This window comes from Cibotium barometz, chromosome 17 (genome assembly GCF_041138505.1).
Source record: "Cibotium barometz isolate CiBa-2024 chromosome 17, ASM4113850v1, whole genome shotgun sequence".
Lineage (NCBI taxonomy): Eukaryota > Viridiplantae > Streptophyta > Polypodiopsida > Cyatheales > Cibotiaceae > Cibotium > Cibotium barometz.
This window is the reverse complement of record NC_141062.1, coordinates 40695046-40717394: the sequence shown is the minus strand read 5'-3', so window position 1 is coordinate 40717394 and position 22349 is coordinate 40695046. Positions and strand designations below refer to the sequence as shown.

The following is a 22349-nucleotide window of genomic DNA, read 5'->3' as shown; positions in this document are numbered from 1 at the left end:
CAAAAATAATGTAGTGGCAGATGCTTTGTCACGCAAGACACAGGTCTCTGCAGTTTCACTTGCTTATCATCATGAGCTTGATGAAATGAAAGAGCAGTATGTCCATGATGAGGACTTTGAAAGGTTGTATGATCAAATGTCTGAGGGTCAGCGGCATGAGCACTATACTCTCAGGGATGGGTTTTTATTGATGCATGGCAGACTGTGTGTTACCAGGCCATTGCGACTCAAGGTTATGATTGAAAGTCATGCTCCACCGTATGCAGGTCATAGAGGTATTGACGCCACGGTCAAAGCAGTGGAGACTTTCTTTTATTGGCCAACCTTGAGAAGAGATGTTGATGCCTTTGTGAGGCAATGCATCGTATGTCAGAAGGTAAAGTTTGATCGTCAGAAGACACCAAGGTTATTACAGCCTTTACCTATTCCAGATAGACCTTGGGAGAGCATTGCCATGGATTTTATATTTGATCTTCCACGAATACAAACGGGAAATGATGGCATCTGGACTATCATACGCAGGTTCAGTAAGCAGACACATTTCATTCCCGTGCGTAAGACGATCAAAGTGGATCATATGGTGAAGTTGTTCATGGCGAACATCTTCAAGTATCATGGCTTGCCTACGTCTATCATTAGTGACCGTGATCCACGGATGACGAGTTTGTTCTGGAGAGGGTTGTTTGACAACATGGGTACAACTCTCAAGTTTTCATCGTCATTTCATCCACAGACAGATGGTCAGTCAGAAGAGGCTAACTCTACAGTGTTGGATCTTCTCAAGTGTTGTGTGTCAGAGCACAAGCAACAATGGGAAAAGTATCTTCCTTTGGTGGAGTTTGCATATAACAACACTGTACATACCTCGACAGGGAAGGCGCCTTTTGAGATTGTGGAAGGAGGGAAGAAGGTAGCACCCATTTTGCATACAAAGGATAGGATCTTTGAGGCTGATCAGTATGTGGAGAGTCTAGATGAAGCTTATCGGAGAGTTAAGTTGGCCCTCCAGAAAACTCAGCAGAAGCAAAAGAAAGCCGCAGACCGTCACAGACGTGATTTACAGTTTGCATTGGGTGATTGGGTTCTTTTGCGCTTTGAAAAGGCTAGACTCAAGAAGATGAAGGGTAAAGAGCAGTTGAGCTTGCGATATTATGGGCCTTTTCAGGTTTTGGAAAAGATTGGTGAGGTAACCTATCGTTTGAAGTTACCAGATCACTGGAGGATTCACAATGCTTTTCACGTGTGTTATTTTGAGACACAGATCTGTGTGCATAGATCCTCTGTGCTAAGAGGTATTGTGGGCCGTCAGATTGGACATACAGGTGTAATCTCTTGGCTGATTTTTGGTTGTACTCAGCCTTTCATACTTTTGGAATTGAATAAAGAAATACCGCAAGGGGCGCCAAGCTTTGGGGCCAACAGGTGTCGCTTTGTTTTCAGATTCGGGCACTCTAGCTCCAATCTGTTTTGTTTTCTTATCTAGACTACAAGTGGACGGGTGACTGCTAGTCTACCGCACTCTGGTTTCTATCAGAGGCCGGTTTCAGAGGACCTACTTAGTCGTGGCCTGATCATGCCAAGCAGTTCTCCTTATTGCTCCCCAGTTCTCCTTGTTCAAAAGAAAGATAGCACATTTAGAATGTGGATTGATTATTGAGCTCTCAACAAGATAACTGTGAAGAACCGCTTCCCAATCCCGAGAATCGATGACATTCTAGATCAATTAGGAGGCTCCAAGAACTCCGTCGGATCGACCTAAAGAATGGCTATCATCAAATCAGTGTGGTACCACAAGATGTCCATAAGATCGCTTTCCGCACTTCATTTGGCCTTTATGATTTCTTGGTTGTTCTTTTTGGATTGACCAATGCACCAACTAGCTTCAAACGAATGATGGAACGCATCTTTCGAGATCATCGCCAATATGTTGGTACATTCTTTGATGAGATTCTTGTGTTTAGCAAGAATGAAGAAGAGTATCACCAACACTTGGAAGAGGTTTTGCAATTTCTTCAAGAACACCAACTTCTAATCAATGGTAAAAAGAGTGGGTTCTTTATGGATAAGATAAATTATCTTGGACATGTCATCTCTTCTGAAGGCATTCAAAGTGGATCCTGACAAGATTACAATTATTCAAGGATCGCCAGATCTTCGAGATGTGCATGAGGTACGATCTTTTCTTGGATTGTGCTCATGCTACCGCCGATTCATGAAGCATTTTGCACACATGGCTTCTCCTCTACATGACTTGACAAAGAAGAAAAGCTCTTTTTGGTGGATGGAAGCTGAGAAGGCAACCTCCACAATGCTGAAAACAACCCTCACTTCAGGACCTATCCTCATCATTCCTGATTTACTAAAACCTTTTGTGGTGGAGGCAGATGCTTACAGAGATTGCATTGGAGCAGTTTTCAATCAAGATTGCAATGTTGTGGCTTTTGAAAGTCGTCGGCTAAATGATGTAGAGAAAGGGTATGACATTTATGAGAAGGAATTATTAGTTGTGGTACATGCCTCAAAAGATTTGGAAGCATTATTTGTTAGCCAACAAGTTTCTGGTTAGAACTAATCGTCAAAGCTTGAAGTATTTCAAAACTCAAAGGCATCTACAAGAAAAACATGCGAGCTAGGAAAACTTCCTATCCATGTTTCATTTTCAGATTATGTATACTCCTGGAAAGCATAATGTAGTGGCAAATGCACTTTCTAGAGTCCCTCGAATTTCAACCATGGCAGTGGCCCATCATGAAGAGTTTCAAGAGATGCAGAACAAAAATGAGAAAGATGCTGATTTTGCAATTGTTTGGGTAAATTTACAGCAAGGAGGGTCTCATACAGATTACTTTATCAGAGACGGTTATCTCTTGATGAATAATCGCCTTTGTATCACTCTTCCTCTTCGAGAAAAAGTGTTGAGAGAAAGCCATTAGCCTCCATATGCAGGTCAACGAGGAAGGGAAGCCACTTTGAGTGCACTAGAGCGTTTCTTCTACTGACCCACACTTCGAAGAGACACCCATGACTTCATAGAGTCATGCTTGGTTTGTCGAAAATCCAAGTATGATAGACAAAAGACTCCAGGTTTGCTGCAATCCTTACCAGCTCCAGATGCTCCTTTGGAATCCATCACTATGGATTTCATCTCAGGTATTCCAAGAACTCCACAAGGTCATGACATGATTTGGGTTATTATTTGATAGATTCAGCAAGCAATCACATTTTATTCCTTATCATAAAACAAGGAAGTTTGCACAAGCTGCACGGCTCTTTATCCAATACATTTTTAGATTACATGGGATGCCTTCTCAAATAATATCTGAAAGAGATTCTAAGTTCACAAGCAATTTTTGGCGGGCTTTATTTGAAAACTTGGGGACTACCTTGAAATTTTCTTCTTCTTTCCATCCTCAAACTAATGGGCAAACAGAGGTCATGAATCTCACACTCCTTGATATGCTCAAAGATTATGCAAGTGAACATAAGATTCAGTGGGAGAAATACCTTCCTTTGTTGAAGTTCGCCTACAACAATGCAGTGCATTCATCTACAGGAAAAGCTCCAAATGAGGTTATACACGGTAAAGTGATTCCACCACCAATTGTTCGCACCAAAGATAAGATTTTTAATGCTGATGAGTTTGCTTTAGATTTAAAAACAGCAATGAATCAAGTGCACTCCACAATGAAGTCAGCTCAAGAGCGACAAAAGAAGCAAGCTGACAAGCATCGAAGGCATTTGGTCTCCGAGAAGGGCAACTATATTTTGTTGAAGCAAGGAACAGGCCAAACTTCATCTTTTCCAAAGTTGTCCAAATAGATATTATTGGTCATTCAAAGTTAATGACAAGATCAATGAAGTATGTTACAGGCTTGATCTTCCACCTCATTGGAAGATACATAATGTCAACATTTGGTCTCTCCACCAGTCTTGATTAGCGTTTCAGACGTCGGGCGAAAAAGTAGATAGTATGGTAAAGCTCTATGCTCAGTTGAATCCATATTCATATTGCAAGAATATTGAGGTGGTAGTGGGACATGATCTAGTAATTGACATGTTGCTTACTAAATATGAGAACGATTTCAGAGAGTTTGATGAGTCCAATTTGCATGAGATGTTGGATACTATTACACCATTATGCTATAGGAGAACACTACGAAGATCTATAAAATTTGCTAGAAGAGGCATGGCAAATTTTGATGCAGGTCTGGATGCCATCCTTGCTTGAAAGGGAAGTGCATGTATCCCTACTTCCATAGTGTGTTGTTTCCTAATCAACTTAGAGATAATAACATTCCACACATATTTAAAATGTCAATTGTAGGCCCAATCTCAGGAGTCAATCTAGTGAATAGGATGCAAAAGGGAGGGTCTCTAGAAAAGCAATGGATCCACTTTGACGATGTGCATCGGGTCAAGGGGCTGGAATACAATGGGGGCACATGTTTATGATCCCCATATCAAGGAGCTATTGATTATTGCAACTTGTGAGTTTAAAGTGGAGGATCATCAAGTAGCGTAGGTCTCCTTTTGGATAATGTTGAATGAGGTTGGTTGCGTGGAGGAATCACTGCGAGATAAACCGTCTCGACCGAAATACCCAAACCTGGACCGATCTCAAGGCTTACCTCAGAAAGAGGTTTTGTCCCCCAGGCTTTCTTGAAACTAAGATGAATGAGTTCTTAAAACTAAAGCAAGAAAGCCGAACAATTGAAGAGTACCATAAGGCTTTTGCCCTTCTCCTTAAATATTCCCCTCAATTGGATGAAGAGCAGCTGATGACCAGGTTCATTCGGGGAATGAACGAGCCATTGGATACTTTAGTCAAGAATGCCAAACCTATTTCCATGGCCGAAGCAGTTCGGATGGCGAAGGATTTCGCCAAAGACTTTGATGTCAAAGTCCCGCCAAAGCCAACACCATCACCTTTCAAAAGGTTTTTACTCTCAGAAGATGATTCCAACCTTCCTCCGCCTAAGAGACATCCAGGTCCTGCCACTACCGCCACCAGCAGCAGCTGCCGCCACCATTAGGTACAAGACTGCTGCCATCAGGCACAGGGCCACCGCCACCAGGTATATCCGCCGCTGTCGGGTACTGCTATCGATGGGCGCTGCTGCTGCTGTACATGGGAGCTGCTATGCATGGGATGCTATTGCCGCTACCACCAGGTGTTGCTGCTACATATGGATTACAGCCGCAGCAAGGGACAGCCAAGCGGGCAATCAACAACAGGGGCCACGCAGGTGACCAGGTGGCTGAGCATGGACTACTGTCAGCAAAAAGCAACCAGATAGGTTTCAGGTAGAGGCTGCTGTTGGGGTAAAGACATTATGCCCACCCTTATAGTGTGTACTAGCCCATAAGTTTTATAGTAGTACACTTAGTACTTTTAATGTACTAAGTGCACTATGTGTACTAGTGCAAATATACATGTGTGATAGGGGAGTCACACACTCACACTTGATGAGTTGACTTATCCCCACAACTCTCTCACTCTCTCTCTCTCTCTCTCTCTTCCTTCTTCTCTCTGTGTATGTCTCCCACATGAAATCCTAACTCGAATCTCCCTTCAACTGGTATCAGAGCCACGGTTGTGTCCGTGTGTGTGCGGGTGTGTGAAGTCGTCTTCATCGCGAAGAAGAAGCTCGCCTATGGAGCCTTGAGCTTGGCACGAGCAGAGGAGATTGCTTGGAGCTTTCTGGTGCTCAGCAAGGTACACGTTCGCTGCAAGACAGTGAGAGGCGGCAGCAACAAACAGGCTCGCCACAAGGCATAACAAAAACGTGAGCGCCGTTGTGGTGCAGGTACCAGGTCACAGTAAGCTGCAACGTGGCGCTGAATAGCAGCAACGTGGTGAGGCCGGAGCGAAGGCTAGTGACCCACCAGCGTGCCGTAAGCCTCTGGACCAGACGTCTTCTGCACCTGTGGAGGTCCTGTCGCCCACAAGGAGAGCTACGCACGCATATGCCTGCTTTTACGGGAGTTTCGAGCCTGGAGAAGAAGCGACCAGGCATACGCAAGCAGGTGTGTGCTGGTTCTCGTGTGCTGGGCGCAGTCTGTGCGCCTAGTGGCCACTACAACCACTCGCATCCAACTGCACAACTCGCAGCCATCCAGTGGCCATAACCCAACGTCACCTGCATGAACACAGCTGCTGAGCGCCTCCTTGGCCTGCCTGTTGCAGAGTCACTCTCCCCAAGTATCGCTGCAACAGTACAACAGTAGTTTACAGCAGCAGCAGCAGCAGCAGCATCAATACAGCAGCAGAAAATTCAATGCCTCCCCCCCCCTTTTTCCTGCAACAAAAATCAAAAATTCAGAGGTATTTGCTTCAATTTTTTTTTGGGATTTGCAATTGAGCAGGTACAGGTCCAAATTGCTCAATTTTTGAGCAAAATTGGCAAAATTGGGTGACATTGGTCACATTCAGGATCAATTTGCAAGAAATTGGATGTCAAAATTTGGGGCTTTTGATGTAATTGTGCCATTGGGCATTCATACATGCTGTATGATGTGAGCAATCTCACATTTGGGGCAAAATTGCAAGAAATTGGAGTGCAAATCAAAGGGCTTTTGTGCCGATTGGGTTGATTTGCATGCAGGCACTGGCATTTGATGCTTTGGGCAATGTGTTGATGCCTGTCAAGCACTCAATGTGCCTGTAAATCAAGGGGCTTTTATGTATTGGATGTATATGTGGCCACGGGGAAGCATTGTGAAGACTCTGGATGCCTTCATGTGCGTTAATGTACCGTGTATGATCAGAAATTGATCTTGAATCAAGGGGCTTTTCAAGATTTTATGCTTGTTGAGCTTGGCAAAGCAGCAAGGAAGACTTTTATGCCTTGAACCCTCAGAAATCCACTCGCAGTCAAGGGGTTTTTGCTCAATTTCTGTCCGGGACTATTGTATGCAGTGGTGAGGACTGTCAAGGTCTGATTTTCACTCATTTGGACAGCCAGGAGAGTATTTATTGCTACTGTACTTCTTGGTACAGATTTGGTACAACTTTGTACAAGTTTTGGCATGGCTGTACATTGATTTGAGTGAGGAAAAGGCTCATTTTCAGCTGCTGTACTTGCCGGTACAGGTTTGGTACATCATTGGCTAGGGGCCTATTTATATGCCCCCATATGTGCAGTCAGCCTGCTGAAAAGGGCACTCCATGACTCCATCATCAGTCGGCCAGCAATAAATGAGGCCCACGACTACATACATCCAGTTGGCCGGCAATACAGAGGTCCACGACTGCTGTTGGGCAGTCGGCCAGTCACATATCTGCTGATGGGCCAGTCAGCCAGCCACTCCGCGCTCCTGCCAACCTCTGGCATCCCTCCACACCACTGGAAAATGGAAAAAAATATGGGAAAAATGCGGAGTGGGGAAAAATGATAAAACACCTCATAAGGGCGGGCACACCCACAACAAAGGCCCTGGTGTATAAAACTAGACAGGAGATGACTTCTAACACCTTCAACACACATATGCAGTCATCCTTCATAAGATGACCCTCTTTGATCACATAAGAGGCATGTGAGTGACCAGCCATCAAATCAATCCATATATGGCAAAAATCAACATCCAAATGATACAAATCTTGCATGGCATATAAGTCCCCATGAGAGGCCACTGAAACTACAGCCACATAAGGCCTCCTGGATAATGCATCTGACACCACATTTTTCTTTCCAGAGTATGTACAATCTGAAAATGAAACATGGAAAGAAAGTTTGCCATTCTCATCTGCTTCTCCGAAAGCTTTGTTTGAGATAAGAAGTATCTCAAGCTTTGATGATCTGTCGTGAATCGCCACAAGCATCACATTCCACTATGAATGACCTTTGTAAGTTGGAAACAATCAATACGGGTCCACATATGATAACATTCTTGAGTTGCAAGAAGGCATCCTGCTCCTTTAGAGTCCATTTAAAAGTGGCTTTCTTCTTCGTGCTATCATGTAGAGGGGTGGCAATCATAGCAAAATGCCTTATGAAGCACCTGTAATATGAACATAACCCTAGAAAACTACGTACTTGATGTACATTTTGCAACCTTGAAAATTCCGAATGGTTTCAATCTTGGCAGGATCCATTCTTACACCATCCTTGGATACAATGTGACCCAAATAGTGTATCTCTGAAAGAAAGAACTCACTTTTCTTGGCATTAATGAAGAGTTTATGCTTCGGCAACTCTTCAAACACTGTGGCCAAATGAGTCCTATGCTCCTGCTCAGTCTTGGAGAAAACCAAGATGTCATCAAAGAATACACCTCTGAATTTTGGATGGGGTCAAAATATCCTATCCATCATACGATTGAATGTGGCTGGGACATTGGTGAGACCAAAAGGCATCACCAAAAATTCATACAATCCAAAAGCTGTCCTGAATGCAGTTTTGTGGACATCCTGTGGCACCACTCGTATCTGGTGATAATCACTCTTCAAATCAATACGGCTAAAACAAGCCTAGGCATCAAGCTTATCCAAAATGTCATCAATACGCGGAATTGGAAATCTATTCTAAATGGTGAGCTTATTTAGAGCACATGCGGAATGACCCATCTTTCTTTTGAACAAGAAGCACGGGAGAGCAATAAGGTGAGGAATTTGGCTGAACCAAACCTTTCTCCAAAAGCTCATTAACTTGCTTCATGATCTCTTCTTGTTGTGCGGCACTCACACGATATGCAGGTTTGTTAGGTGGAGAACTACCTGGCACAAGATCTATGCGATGATCCTCGGGCCTTTGAGGAGGTAATGCTCCTGTCAATGCATCAACGAAACAATCTTTGTATGCATGAAGAAAATTCAGCCTATCCTGAGTCAAAACATCTACATTTTGATGACTTGGTTCAATGCTATCACGAACAAAAACCAAGTATGCAGAAAGACTCTTTTTCATTGCTTTATTAATCTGGATGTGAGATACAACTGGGATAGAATCCCCTTCCTTGCCAACATCAATAACATGCATGCGACCTCTATGAATCATGTTTGTCTTATACTCTTTGCGGGGCTCAAGCCTATGATACCATGGCTTGCCAAAGCAATACATCGCATCCATTAAGTGGGGCAACCAAGAAATTCTCATGATCAAGATAACCCTGAATATGTATGCGCAACTTTCCAATAAGTGGAGTAACCTGCACCTCTTTACCAACAAAGGCAGCTTCTGCTTCAATTTGAGGCACCATGTCCTTAACCTCAATACCCAAGGCGGCTGCCATCTAAATAGAGATGAAGTTATCTGTTGCACAATCATTAAACATAAATAGAGCGGACTAATCCTTGATTTGACCCCATGCTTTACATACCATTCTCTTTTTTCCATCATGCTTTGTGTTTCCCTACACATCGAGAACTGCATGCAAATTTGCCTTGGGTTGCTTGTCCTCATGCTTTGGTTTGCGGTTGGGGCATTGTCTAAACATATGCTCTTTGCTGCCACAAGAAAAGCATTTCCCCTCCTTTGCATATTGCTCCCTTTGCTCGGAGGTCAAGCCAAATTTGTTCTTCTTTGGCCCATGATCCTTGGATGAGGTATTTTCAGCTTTACCTCCTTTCTGGACATCCCGGAAGCTCTTTTTAGGTAGCTGTCCACCTTTTTGCAGGTTTGGGACAGCCTTCTCTTTGCCCTTAGAACCCCCTTGATCTTGCTTAATTTTGAGCACCAATTGCTCCGTAGCAAGAGCAAAGGCTATAAGTTGTTGTAGAGTGTGTTTCGGGTGCAATTCAATGCCCGAACAATAAGCTGGTTGCAATCCGGAGTGAAACTTCCTCTTTCTTTCATCCTCGGAGAGTTGCATAAAGGGAGTTACCTCAAGCAACACTTTCCAAAACTTATTGACATACTGCTGCACACTTTCATTATCTTTTTGCTCAAGTCTATCCCACTTTTGGATGAGAGGTTGCTCCGCATTAGGAGGCAAGAATTGGGCATAAAATCTGTCCTTAAACTCTTTCCAAGTGCAAATGGGATCTTTGGCGGTCTTTTTAGTGATCCACCAATGGGCAGTTGTCCCCTTCAAGAACATCCTTGCATGACGAATTTTGGACTCTAAAAGCAATATCAAACTGAGCCACAAAAGCTAGCACCTTAGAGGCATCATACTCTCCATGAAAGACATCAAATTTCACGGACTTGTCCCCGGCTTTAAACTCCTTGAGCTTTTTGGCATGAGGCTCAAGCTCTTGCCTCCTTCTCTTGCCCCTGTCCAACGGGGCAGCTCTTTCTGCATGAGCTTCATGGGCAATGATAGGTGTTCCACTAGCCAAAGTGACATGAGTCTTTGATTCTTGTGGCCCCACTGCATGTGACCTCGCTGAAAGATGCCTTGTCTCGCCACGAGACAACTCAATAGGCAAGGTCTTTTGGCTTGCATGCCGACCACTACCCCCATGATGTACATACCTAGAATCCAAATGACCTTCGGCATGCATAAATCTGTTTCCTCCTGTGCCATGAGGAGTGGATGCATGGCGAGAGGTGATCGATACTTCTTCTTTATGCAAATATGATCTCAACCTTTGAGAGGCTGGGTCTCCATGTTGCAAACGGAGTGGATTCTTGAACATAAGCTGTCCATCCTCTCCCTCTTTAAGGTCACCCTTGCGGATAAGATAAGAGAGTGCCAACTCCCTTGGCTTCTTGCCCACTTCTCGAGCCATAGACTCAAAAGTCATGTCCACCATAGCATCAGCTTTCTTGGCTTCTATGACACTTTGTACATGGGGGTCTTCATGCAAGAATTTCAGCTCTTGCTCTTTTGCCTGCAAGAGCCTCTTCATGTGCTCCAACTCAGCCCTCAATGCATTGGGCTCTTCCTCGTGCATGGGTTCTTTACCATGTGATGGCTGTCCCATGTATGCACTCTCATAGACTCTCTCAAGAGGCTTATGCCTTCCATGCAATGCATCGGAATCCTGAAAAGCACTTGATTGGTCCCTCGAATTTGGCACTTCCAGTGGGTTGCCCTGGCTCTCCATTGAATTAAGTGTGCGTGCTTGCTTCCGATCTCAAAACTCTGTGTCTCCTCTTGAGAAAGAGAGACGACCGGGCTCTGATACCAATGTGACTGCTCCCTACAGGAGGCCTACAGATCGAAAGACAATATACACATATTTAGAACACTTAATTTAACTGTTTTAAACAATGAAACAACATCAGCAAAACAAATACTGGAAATACTGAAAATACAAATGACACCAGCACTCGGGCCGAAAAGGGCGGCCCTCCCCCCCCCCTCCATACTTTTTGTATTTCTTGGAGTACTTATATTTGTACAAGTGTCACGCGCCTGACAGGCCAGATTTCTCCACAAGGGAGTGAAAACAACCAAATAAAACTGGTTCAAGTCGATGAAGAGGTGTTGGTCAGAGTAGCCCAAATCACAGGCTCATTCCCACCCTCATTGGGTGGACACCTGCCTTTCACTGGTCTTCCGGGACCGTGCACCAACAGGCACGCCCGTACTAACGCAGGCCAAGGGATACACCGCGGAGGGAACATGGCCTGGTTCTCCCCAATGAGCTTTGCTCCCAAATTCCCTTGTGAGTCTAACCTTCACTGGCTCTCCGAGGCTTTGAGAGCGCGGTTAACAACACCACACAGGGAAAAATACTAACCACACCAGGAAGAACTTCCTGAGCATGGTCTGCTATACATGCTTTGCTCCTGCATTGCACAACTTAAAGAATTCTCTGAATTTAAATTAACAAATTTCAGATTTACACAAATGAGAAAACATGAGGGCACCTCGTACAATGAGTATAATTCGTGTACAATAGGCACAATTTGCAACAGGTACAATCAAGCACATCAGGTACTTCACACGTGTGCAGGTACAACCAGCTAGGTACTATGGAGATACCTGTACTTACAGCAAGTACAACAAGTACATCAAGTGCTTCACACGTGCAAGTACAACCAGCCAAGTAGTATTCAGGTTCTGTACTTGCAGCAGGTACATCATGTGCTTCACACGTGTACAAGTACAATCAGCCAAGTAGTATTCAGGTTCTGTACTTGCAACAAGTACATCAGGTGCTTCACACGTGTACAAGTACAACCAGCCAAGTAGTATTCAGGTTCTGTACTTGCAGCAAGTACAACAAGTACATTAGGTGCTGGACTTGCAGATTCAGCACATGGGCAGCAAGTACAGGCCGGTTCAGAGCAGCCAGGTACAGATTTCAGCAGCCGTACAGCTCACATGTGTAGGTGGGAGGCAGGTTCAGCAGTAGTACAGCACACTAGCAGCAAGTACAACAGGCGAGCAATAGTCGAACTCGTACAGGTTTTTTTTTGAGGCGGGTACAAGAGCAGAATCCAGCCTATGGGTAGCAGGCGATGGAGAAAGAGAGAGCTGGTCACCACCCACGTGGGAAATATGTACTAATCTTCCATGCAATAGTTGCTTTTAGAATTATTAAACTCTAATCAAAGGTTAGTTTATGGGCACCCACACTAGAAAGTAAATGTCCAGCCCAAATTTAAATGTGTGAACACATTGCCTTATAAACATTAAAGTTAACCATAGTTTCTGGATTCTACATTTTAAAGGAGCCAAAATGGTAATACTTACCACCTGTTCACACGCCACACCACCAAGTCAGCAAACAACATTCCACGATACACTAGGGGCGTCCCCGTCCAGTGTACTGGCACGGCATAACAGGCAAACACACGCAAACAAGTCATGCAAAAACAAATTTATGCATGTAGGCATAAATGCATGTATACAAATAATGGACGAAATCTCCCTTCTATGAAACTTGTACAAGAGGTTCCTATCGGGCACAAAACTAGCGTGACATATATATAAATATGTCCTGGTCTTCCTATGGAGTGACAGTCCCATAGGTAAGACCATAGTAACATGGGACGGGGAACGGGGACGGGGATGGGGATTCCTGGGAACCGGGACGGGGAACGGGGGATGGCATGGGACGGCATACAAAATATGCAATTTTAAGTAAGCACTCATTTAAGAAACTTAACAATACTAAAACAAAGTCACTTTACACTTCCAAAGCATCAATATTAAGTCATACTAGCAAAAAAATGGGTGTTACAAAAAAGGAGATCGGGCACCCAGGACCCAGTCGCCAAAGGCTAAAGCAAAAGACAAGGGCAAAGGCCTAGGCCCTAACCACATAAGTGGCATACAAAAAAGAGACTATCACTAGAGTAGTACATATGTCAAAAAGCCTCAAGGGGCATGTGAAGTGCTGGCCTCACGATCATGGGTCCCTGCAATGCCTGCAGGCTCCATAGAGATGTCCTCCACTTGCTCCTCCAACTCCTCATCATCTTGAGACATCTCCCACTCGGTAAATGCATCAGCCTTTGCAGTTGCACTCTTGCAAAGCATTCGCAAGTTTGCACTCACAAAGACTAGATCATTTGCTCGTTCCACCCCAAGACGGTTCCTCTTCTTCGATGCAATGTGACTGTACGAGCTCCAAAGTTGCTCTAGGCAAGGGGAACTCACTGCCTGGCTGAGAATGCAGATGGCTAGATGTTGAAGCTCAGGTCCATCCGAACCAAAATCTTCCCACCACAAAGCAGCCCCAACTTTGAAGCGATCATCCTGTGCATCCATGTCTCCATAAGAGCCCTGAAAGCTCCTATACCTGGACAACTGGTCACGGATCTTCCGCCTAACATTTGGGTCAGGCACAAGTCGAGTCAAGACAAGTCTCCATAGCTTGCTCACCTCTGCGTCACTTTCTTGCCCTTTACCTTGAAACTCAGGGTCCACCACATAGGCTGCTGCATGCAAAGGAGAGGAGTAGGAGTTCCACCTACGCACACATAGGGCACGGATCTCCTTGTACCTGTCCTCATCTCGCTTCAAATCCCTCAGCTTCTCTATCATGCTGTCCATAGCCTCATATACCTTGCCGATGCATGGCTTCGTACCATCCACAAGCCTCATCAAGTGGACAATAGGTTGAACCATAGCATCTGTACGTGCATGTCTTACTTGCCAAAAGGTAAAATTTGATAGGCAAAAGCCTCCAGGTTTGCTTCAGCCATTGCCTATTCCCTCGCAACCATGGGAAAGTATTACTATGGACTTTATTATGGACTTGCCTAGATCCTAGCATGGGAATGATGCTATTTGGACCATTTGGACAGGTTTAACAAGCACGCTCACTTCTTGCCCGTCAAGAAAACCATTAAAGTTGATCATATGGTGAAGCTTTTTCTTGCTAACATCTTCAAGCATCCCTAAGTCCATTGTTGGGGATAGAGATCCCATGACTACGAGCCTCTTCTGGAGGACTTTATTTGATAACATGGACACTAAACTTGAGTTTTCATCAGCTTATCATCCCCAAACGAATGGCCAAAGTGAAGCTGCAAATTTAACCGTGTTGGATTTGTTGAAGTGTTATGTGGCAAGTCAAAAGACTGCATGGGAGAAGTATCTTCCACTTGTAGAGTTTGCCTACAACAACACAGTTCATGCCTCCACGGGAAAGGCCCCGTTTGAGATTATTTATGGCAGAGTGATCTTGCCACCCATCCTTCGTACAAAGAATGAGATTTTTGCAGCTAATAAGTATGTGCATGACTTGGATGTAGCCTTTGCTCAGGTGCAGACAGCCATTGCAAGGTCACAAGATAAGCATAAAAGGGCTGCTGACAAGCATAGAAGAGACATGCAAGTCAAGAAAGGTGATTGGGTATTGCTGAAATTTGAGAAAGCTAGGCTTCGGGAGAGACCACGACGAGAGGGATCATATCCAAAGCTTTCTACTCAATATTATGGACCCTTCCAAGTGATTGACAAGATCAATGAAGTGTCCTTCAAGCTTGCTTTACCCAGCCATTGGAAGATTCACAATGCTTTTCATGTGAGTCTTTTGCGGAAGTATGTGGGGCCAGATCCAGAGGAGCCTGTCACAGAAGATCCACCAAAAGTTGATGAGCTTGAGGAGATCCTTCAGCCAAAGCAGATTGTATTTCACAAGCAGATAAAGCTACCACATGGGAAGCTTTTCAGGAGATACCTTGTGAAATTTAAAAATTATTTACCAATTGATGCAAAGTGGGTAGACGAGGATTATTTTGCTGACTACCCTCAGCTTCTACAAGCGTATCTTGAGGCTTTTCAGTTGAGGTCAACTGTTTAGAAGCCCGGGGAGATGTCACCATTTGGTCCATCTCCATTTCTGGAGCCACTTCTATGGGACTGTCACTCCACAAAGCGGCTAGATTTGTGCCATGTTCACATGGGGCCAGGCCAGTGTCCCATGTGAAAGGGCCAGTTTTATGGTGTCACTTGGACGGGAGCCAAATCAGTGCCACCCGTGTGCGACCAGTGCTGCGTCACATGGACGGGAACCAGTTTCGTGTCTCCCGTGTGAGATTTGCTTCGTGCTGTATAGACGGGAGCCTGTTAGAGCCACACATGTATGGCCAGGATGGTGTCTTACCTATGGGACTGTCACTCCATAGGAAAACCAGGACATATTTATTTATATTTGTCATGCCAGTTTTATGCCCGACAGGAACCTCTTGTACAAGTCTCATGGCAGGGAGATTTCGTCCATTATTTGTATACATGCATTTATGCCTACATGCATAAATTTGTTTTTGCATGACTTGTTTACGTGTGTCTGCCTGTTATGCCATGCTAGTACACTGGACATTTACTTTCTAGGGTGGGTGCCCATCAACTAACCTTTGATTAGAGTTTAATAATTCTAAAAGCAACTATTGCATGAAAGATTAGTACATATTTCCCACTTGGGTGGTGACCAGCTCTCTCTTTCTCAATCGCCTACTACCCATAGGCTGGATTCTGCTCTTGTACCCGCCTCAAAGAAAAAACCTGTACCCGACTACTGCTCGCCTGTTGTACTTGCTGCCAGTGTGCTGTACGACTGCTGAACCTGCCTCCCACCTACACACGTGAGCTGTACGGCTGCTGAAATCTGTACCTGGCTGCTCTGAACCGGCCTGTACTTGCTGCCCATGTGCTGAATCTGCAAGTCCAGCACCTGATGTACCTGCTGCAAGTACAAAACCTGAATACTACCTGGCTGGTTGTACCTGTACACATGTGAAGCACCTGATGTACCTGCTGTACTTGTTGCAAGTACAGAACCTGAATACTACCTGGCTGGTTGTACCTGCACATGTGAAGCACTTGATGTACCTACTGTACCTGCTGCAAGTATAGGTACTTGCATAGTACCTAGTTGGTTGTACATGCACACGTGTGAAGTACCTGATGTGCCTGATTGTACCTGCTGCAAATTATACCTGTTGTACACCAATTATACTCACTGTACCAGGTGCCCTCTGTTAGAAGTCATCTCCTGTCTAGATTTATACACCAGGGCCTTTGTTGTGGGTGTGCCCGCCCTTATCAGGTGTTTTATCATTTTTCCTCACTCCCCGTATTTTTCCCCTATTTTTTCCCATTTTTCTGAGACTTGGGAGGCAGCCCTGAGGCGGCTGGAGGATCAGTAGCCGGCCGACTCCCTAGACATCAGTCGTGGACCTCTGTTATGCTGGCCGACTGTTGTTGCAGTCGTGGAGGCCTCTTCAGCAGGCCGACTGCCTACTTGGGGGCATATAAATAGGCCCCCAGCCCCCATACCTTATTTGTATCATATTCGGGATCTTCTTGTGTATATTAGAGCAGAGTTACTGTTAAAAGTAGTACCTCATGTGGGAACAGGGTCTAAGAAAGGCACTTATCTATTTATTTATTTAATGCTTTGGGTCGGCCATTTCCAACATAAGGGTATAAATACCCATGCCCACTATTGTATCTCACCATCTATTCATTGCTAAAGTTCAAGCTGTTCGTCAACTTTTCTCTCTCTCTCTCTCTCCGTCAACTTCTCTCTCTCGCTCACTGCGTGTGTTAAGCTTCCGCTGCACCAATTCCGACATGGTATCAGAGCTGAGCTCTTGATCCTCGGCTGTACGCAAGGAGCAGAAGGAGAAGGAAGGCAAAGGGCTGCGTTTTCTCAGCTGGAAAGCTCGTAACCTTGGCACGGAAGAGGAGAGCGCAGAGCAAGCGCGCAAGCTGTGCAGGAGGCAGAACGTGACGGGTGCTCTTCGCGAGGAGGACAGAGCGCCAAGGCCACCAGTTCGCGTGGAGTCGGCTCAGCGGGAGCGGCAGCTCGAGTCAAGCGCTAGGCTCTTGCAAAAGAAGAGGGCAGCTCGCGTGTAGCGTTTTTTTTTTTTTTTTTTGTTTCTGTTGAGTATGGCCAGGCTGGTGCACAGCTGTAAAGAGCACTTCGATGGAAAGAGTACGATAAGGAGGGCGCTGGAGGAGAGGCTAAGAGAGCGAGCTATGCGCATTCGCTCTCTGTGTAGCCTGGCAGAGAAGCTCACAAGAACAGCAGAGCAGGAGCTTGTGCGCCGGCAGGACAAGGCTACTGGCGCTTGGGAATGCCACCCTTTCAATCGCTATGGTAGCAATGTGCTTAGCTGGATCGGCAATGAGGCACTTACTTCTGCTTATGCATTAGCTTCCCTAAGGTGCTCTAATCCCAAGAAGTCATTCATCGAGCTTCCATCGCTCACCTCCGAGGTCATCAAACAAGACAACAAGCTTGATGGAATGGATTTTGCGCATAGGGATTTGATCCTAGAGTCATATCCAATGAACGCAAAGATCATCCATTATGAGCTATTGGCTATGAACCATACAACATTCATCATGTTATCCAGTCTACAGGTGGCTGCTTTGATCTTTAGAAAGCTTCTTCAGGAACATGATATAGTCTCCAAAGAAGATGATGAGACAATATTAATGTCCCAAGGTAAAGTGTATGCATCCAACTCAGTGGAAGATTCGGAGCAAACATTCCAAGCTACAGGAAGACAGAAGGCAGACGATCGTGACAGTGATACTAGAAAGGAATTGGAATTCCATAATCGAGCTTATGTGGTCCAAGCCACATTGGCTAAGGATTCTGCATTCTAGTTGTATAACAGTTCCACCACATGCTTCAGCCAGAGAGAGGCACGTGAGTGGAAGAGAGGGCTATTCTGAGCTCTCAAACAGGTGTATTGGAACCGTGTGACGGAGTTCAATGCACATGCATCTGGCGAGAAGAATGGCTTGACAACACTATGGACGTGCTTTTGTTTGCAGTTCATTGTGGTAACATTATGGACGGGATGAGTTCCTAGTCCATTGTCAGAGAATTTTGGGCGTCATGTGTCGATAGTTCAATGTTCAGGAGATCTTTTGGACGTGTGTGTTCTCAGTTCAACGAATGGAGGATCATGGATGTGGAGTTGTCTGCAATTCATTATTCTATGTGGCAGCTGAAGCTCAAGATGGCATTCCTTGAGGAGACAGGTTGATTGGTGCATTCTCCGAGGTGTATCCAGTAACTGCAGTGCTGGAGTGTCCATGGTTGCATCTACATCGGCTTGGCTTGTTCATCTATGCCCACTATGAGCTACAGAGAGGGTGTTAAAAGTAGTACCTCATGTGGGAACAGGGTCTAAGAAAGGCACTTATCTATTTATTTATTTAATGCTTTTGGGTCGGCCATTTCCAACATAAGGGTATAAATACCCATGCCCACTATTGTATCTCACTATTGTATCTCACCATCTATTCATTGCTAAAGTTCAAGTTGTTCGTCAACTTTTCTCTCTCTCTCTGCGTCAACTTCTCTCTCTCGCTCACTGCGTGTGTTAAGCTTCCGCTGCACCAATTCTGACAGTTACACGCCTACTTCTCTCTCTCTCTCTTGTGCTGTTTTTCTGCATGCGTTTTTGCTCTTGTGTTCCCAGATCTGGTCATCATCTCCGTTGCGTATTCTGACATGGTATCAGAGCCCTAGGCTCTAGACAGATCTTGGGCGTTTTTCTGAGCAAGAGGGGGAGCGTTAGGCTGCTGATCGGTGGACTGTTTTGGGCTGAACGGGAAGAGAAGGTGCAAGAGGAAGGCGGGCTTAGGTGCTGGACAGCCACTTGCACGTTTACAGATTTTTTTTCCCCACCCACGCACCCTTTCAGGTTACTCTCCACGATGGCAGATTTACTAGAGATGGCTGAGAAGCACGTGAAGATTCCGACTCTCCCCACGTTCGCAGTGGATCGTCAGTTGGACGGGTCCAATTACGACATCTGGAAGGTCATGATGGAGTCGGTGCTGGAGTCATATGACCTTGCTGATTTTATCATCATTGGGGTGCCACGGCCGGAAGCTAAGGAAGGGGAGTTACCGTCAACCCGAAAGGACCGGGAGGCCCAGACGCAGATGTGGGATCGTGTCAACGCCAGGGTCCGTTCGTTTATTTTCCTCAACTACACACCGCAAGTGATCAATCATGTAAAGCATATGACGCTGGCCAGAGGTATATGGCAGCATTTGGCTTCTCTTTACAACAGGGTATCGTCCATGAAGAGGATTTCTTTGGAAGTACAGATGCGGGTTATGAGCCCTGCAAAGTCGTCAACGATGCGGGAGCATATTAACAAGCTGCAGGCTTTCAGCAGGAAGTTCTTTAGGCTGGGAAGGAGATATCGTCAGAGGACATGGCCATAACGTTGCTGTCACACTTGCCCTCTTCGTACTCAGCATTTTACTCGTCGTTGATTACCACTGGCAGGCTCAGCACCATCACGTGGGAGGAGCTTGTGCCCATGGTCTTGGACCAGGAGGAACGATTCACGAACCCTCCTCAGGGTGGAGGTTCGGAGGCCTTTACTGGCCAACAATCGAAAGGCCGTAACTCGGGCAAAGGGAAGGCTTCATCGGCGAAGTCTTCTGAGAAGAAGTCCGACGCTGACCGCGAGAAACTAAAGGCAGAGAGGACCTGTAATGATTGTGGCGAGAAAGGCCACTACTGGAGGCAGTGTCCCAAGCGGAAGACCGAGAAGGGTGAAGATTCCTCAGCAGCAATCATGAAGACTCCGGCTTTTGTGCACCTCGAGGTAATGGACACCGATGCTTCATTTTCTTTAGGCAGGGAGGAGATTGGAGGACTCTCCGCAGCGGATACTCGGGAGTGGATTCTCGATAGTGGTGCTTCCAGGCACATGACTCCTTCCCGTTCCGGTTTACAGGATCTCTGCAGGCTTTCTGGTCATATTCTTACTGGGGATACGTCCACTATCCCAGTTCACAGTGACGGCAGGATGGAGATAGTTCCCGATGACAGAGGGGGGAAGCATTCCTCCCAGGTGTTGTATGTTCCGGCACTTGGTTTTCATCTGTTTTGTCAGTGCATTAGGTTTGCAAGACTGGCGTACGGGTGGAGTCTGATGAGCATTTTGTTGCTCTCCGGGACAAAGCAACAGGCCAGGTGGTTTGGGAAGGCGGAGTGGAGAATGGAGTTCACAGGCTTTCAGCACTCTCTCTCCCAGGTCCTCAGGTTTGTGATGAGTGGCGGTCTGGTAATGGCCACTCAAGTGTGGATACGCTGCAGGTGCGGGCTTTCCAGGACCAGATGGTGGATAGCTTGCCAGTAGATGGCAGCAGTTGGCAGGAACTTTCCAGTACTGATGTTGGTAGTTCTTGTGTTCGTGAGTCAGAGGAAGCTGAACAGGTCACTTATGCTCTGATGTCTCGTAGTGTTCGGGACATAGAACTTCCAGTAGTTGAGGATGTTCTTTCCACGGGGACCTTTCGGAAAGCCAGGCAGGTGACAGGTGCTTACTTCAGAAGGAGGTGGTTTCTCCAGGCTTTGTGGTTCCGGATTCAGAGGGGGTGGTTGACAGGTTTCAGAAGGCCTTGCGTGGTCTTCAGAAGGTTTCCAGGACTTGTTTGTGCACCGTAACAGGTGTTGATCCTTGTGAGCAGTGTGATGTCTCTGTGACTCAAAAGCTGTATGGTTCATTGATCTGGTTGATGGACACCAGATTGGACGGGAGCTTCCTGATGAGACAGTTGAGCTCATGGTTGCAGATGTCTCTTTGGGAGGCAGGATTGCGTTTCCTGTGGTTTCTGCGGCATGCGAAGGATCATGGACTCTTGTACACAGGAGGGGGATTGTTGGCTGGAGTCCGACTCCACGGTTGGAGTGACTCGGTTTCGGGAGGAGATCCGGACACGAGGAGATCTACTTATGGCCCAGGGGCAGTTTTACGGAGCAACAGGAGGTTACATTGCAGGTTTGGGCTTCCACTGGAGGAACCCATGGTCATCCAGAGGCACTTTGTTCGTGAACAGATCGTTACTGATGACATCTTGCTAGAGTTCTGTTCGACGGAGGACAGTACGGTGGACCTCTTCACGAAGTCGCTCTCTCAAGACTTGCTCGGACGGCACCCCAGCTCCCTGTGGTTGGTTTCACAACCAGGAGCTGAGAGGGGGTGTTAGAAGTCATCTCCTGTGTAGATTTATACATCAGGGCCTTTGTTGTGGGTGTGCCCGCCCTTATCAGGTGTTTTATCATTTTTCCTCACTCCCCGTTTTTTTCCCCTATTTTTTTCCATTTTTCTGAGGCTTGAGAGGCAACCCTGAGGCGGCTGGAGGATCAGTAGCTGGCCGACTGCCTGGACATCAGTCGTGGACCTCTGTTATGCTGGCCAACTGGATGTATGCAGTCGTGGGCTTGATCTGCTAACTGGCCGACTGTTGTTGCAGTCGTGGAGGCCTCTTCAGCAGGCCGACTGCCTACCTGGGGGCATATAAATAGGCCCCCAGCCCCCATACCTTATTTATATCATATTCGGAATCTTCTTGTGTATATCAGAGCAGAGTTACACGCCTACTTCTCTCTCTCTCTTGTGCTGTTTTTCTGCATGCGTTTTTTCTCTTGTGTTACCAGATCTGGTCATCATCTCCGCTGCGTATTCTGACACCCTCATGTTTTCTCATTTGTGTAAATCTGAAATTTGTTAATTTAAATTCAAAGAATTCTTTAAGTTGTGCAGTGCAGGAGCAAAGCATGTATTGCAGACCATGCTCAGGAAGTTCTTCTTGGTGTGGTTAGTATTTTTCCCTGTGTGGTGTTGTTAACCGCGCTCTCAAAGCCTCTGAGAGCCAATGAAGGTTAGACTCACAAGGGAATTTGGGAGCAAAGCTCATTGGGGAGAACCAGGCCATGTTCCCTCCACAGTGTACCCCTTGGCCTACGTTAGTACGGGTGTGCCTGTTAATGCACGGTCCCGGAAGACCAGTGAAAGGCAGGTGCCCACCCAGTGAAGGTGGGAATGAGCCTGTGATTTGGGGCTACTCCGACCAACACCTCTTCATCAACTTGAACCAGTTTTATTTGGTTGTTTTCACTCCCTTGTGGAGAAATCTGGCCTATCAGGCCCGTGACACTTGTACAAATATAAATACTCCAAGAAATACAAAAAGTATTGGGGGGGGGGGCGGCCCTTTCTGGCCGCAGTGCTGGT

General features: G+C 46.0%; 1 protein-coding gene across 1 annotated transcript in view; it reads right to left on the bottom strand.

Moving 5' to 3' along the window:
• The window catches only part of LOC147629993 (ATP-dependent 6-phosphofructokinase 6-like), a 56142-nt gene that overhangs the window by 31048 nt on the left and 2745 nt on the right, over window positions 1–22349 (bottom strand). The gene's annotated exons all lie outside the window — the stretch shown is intronic.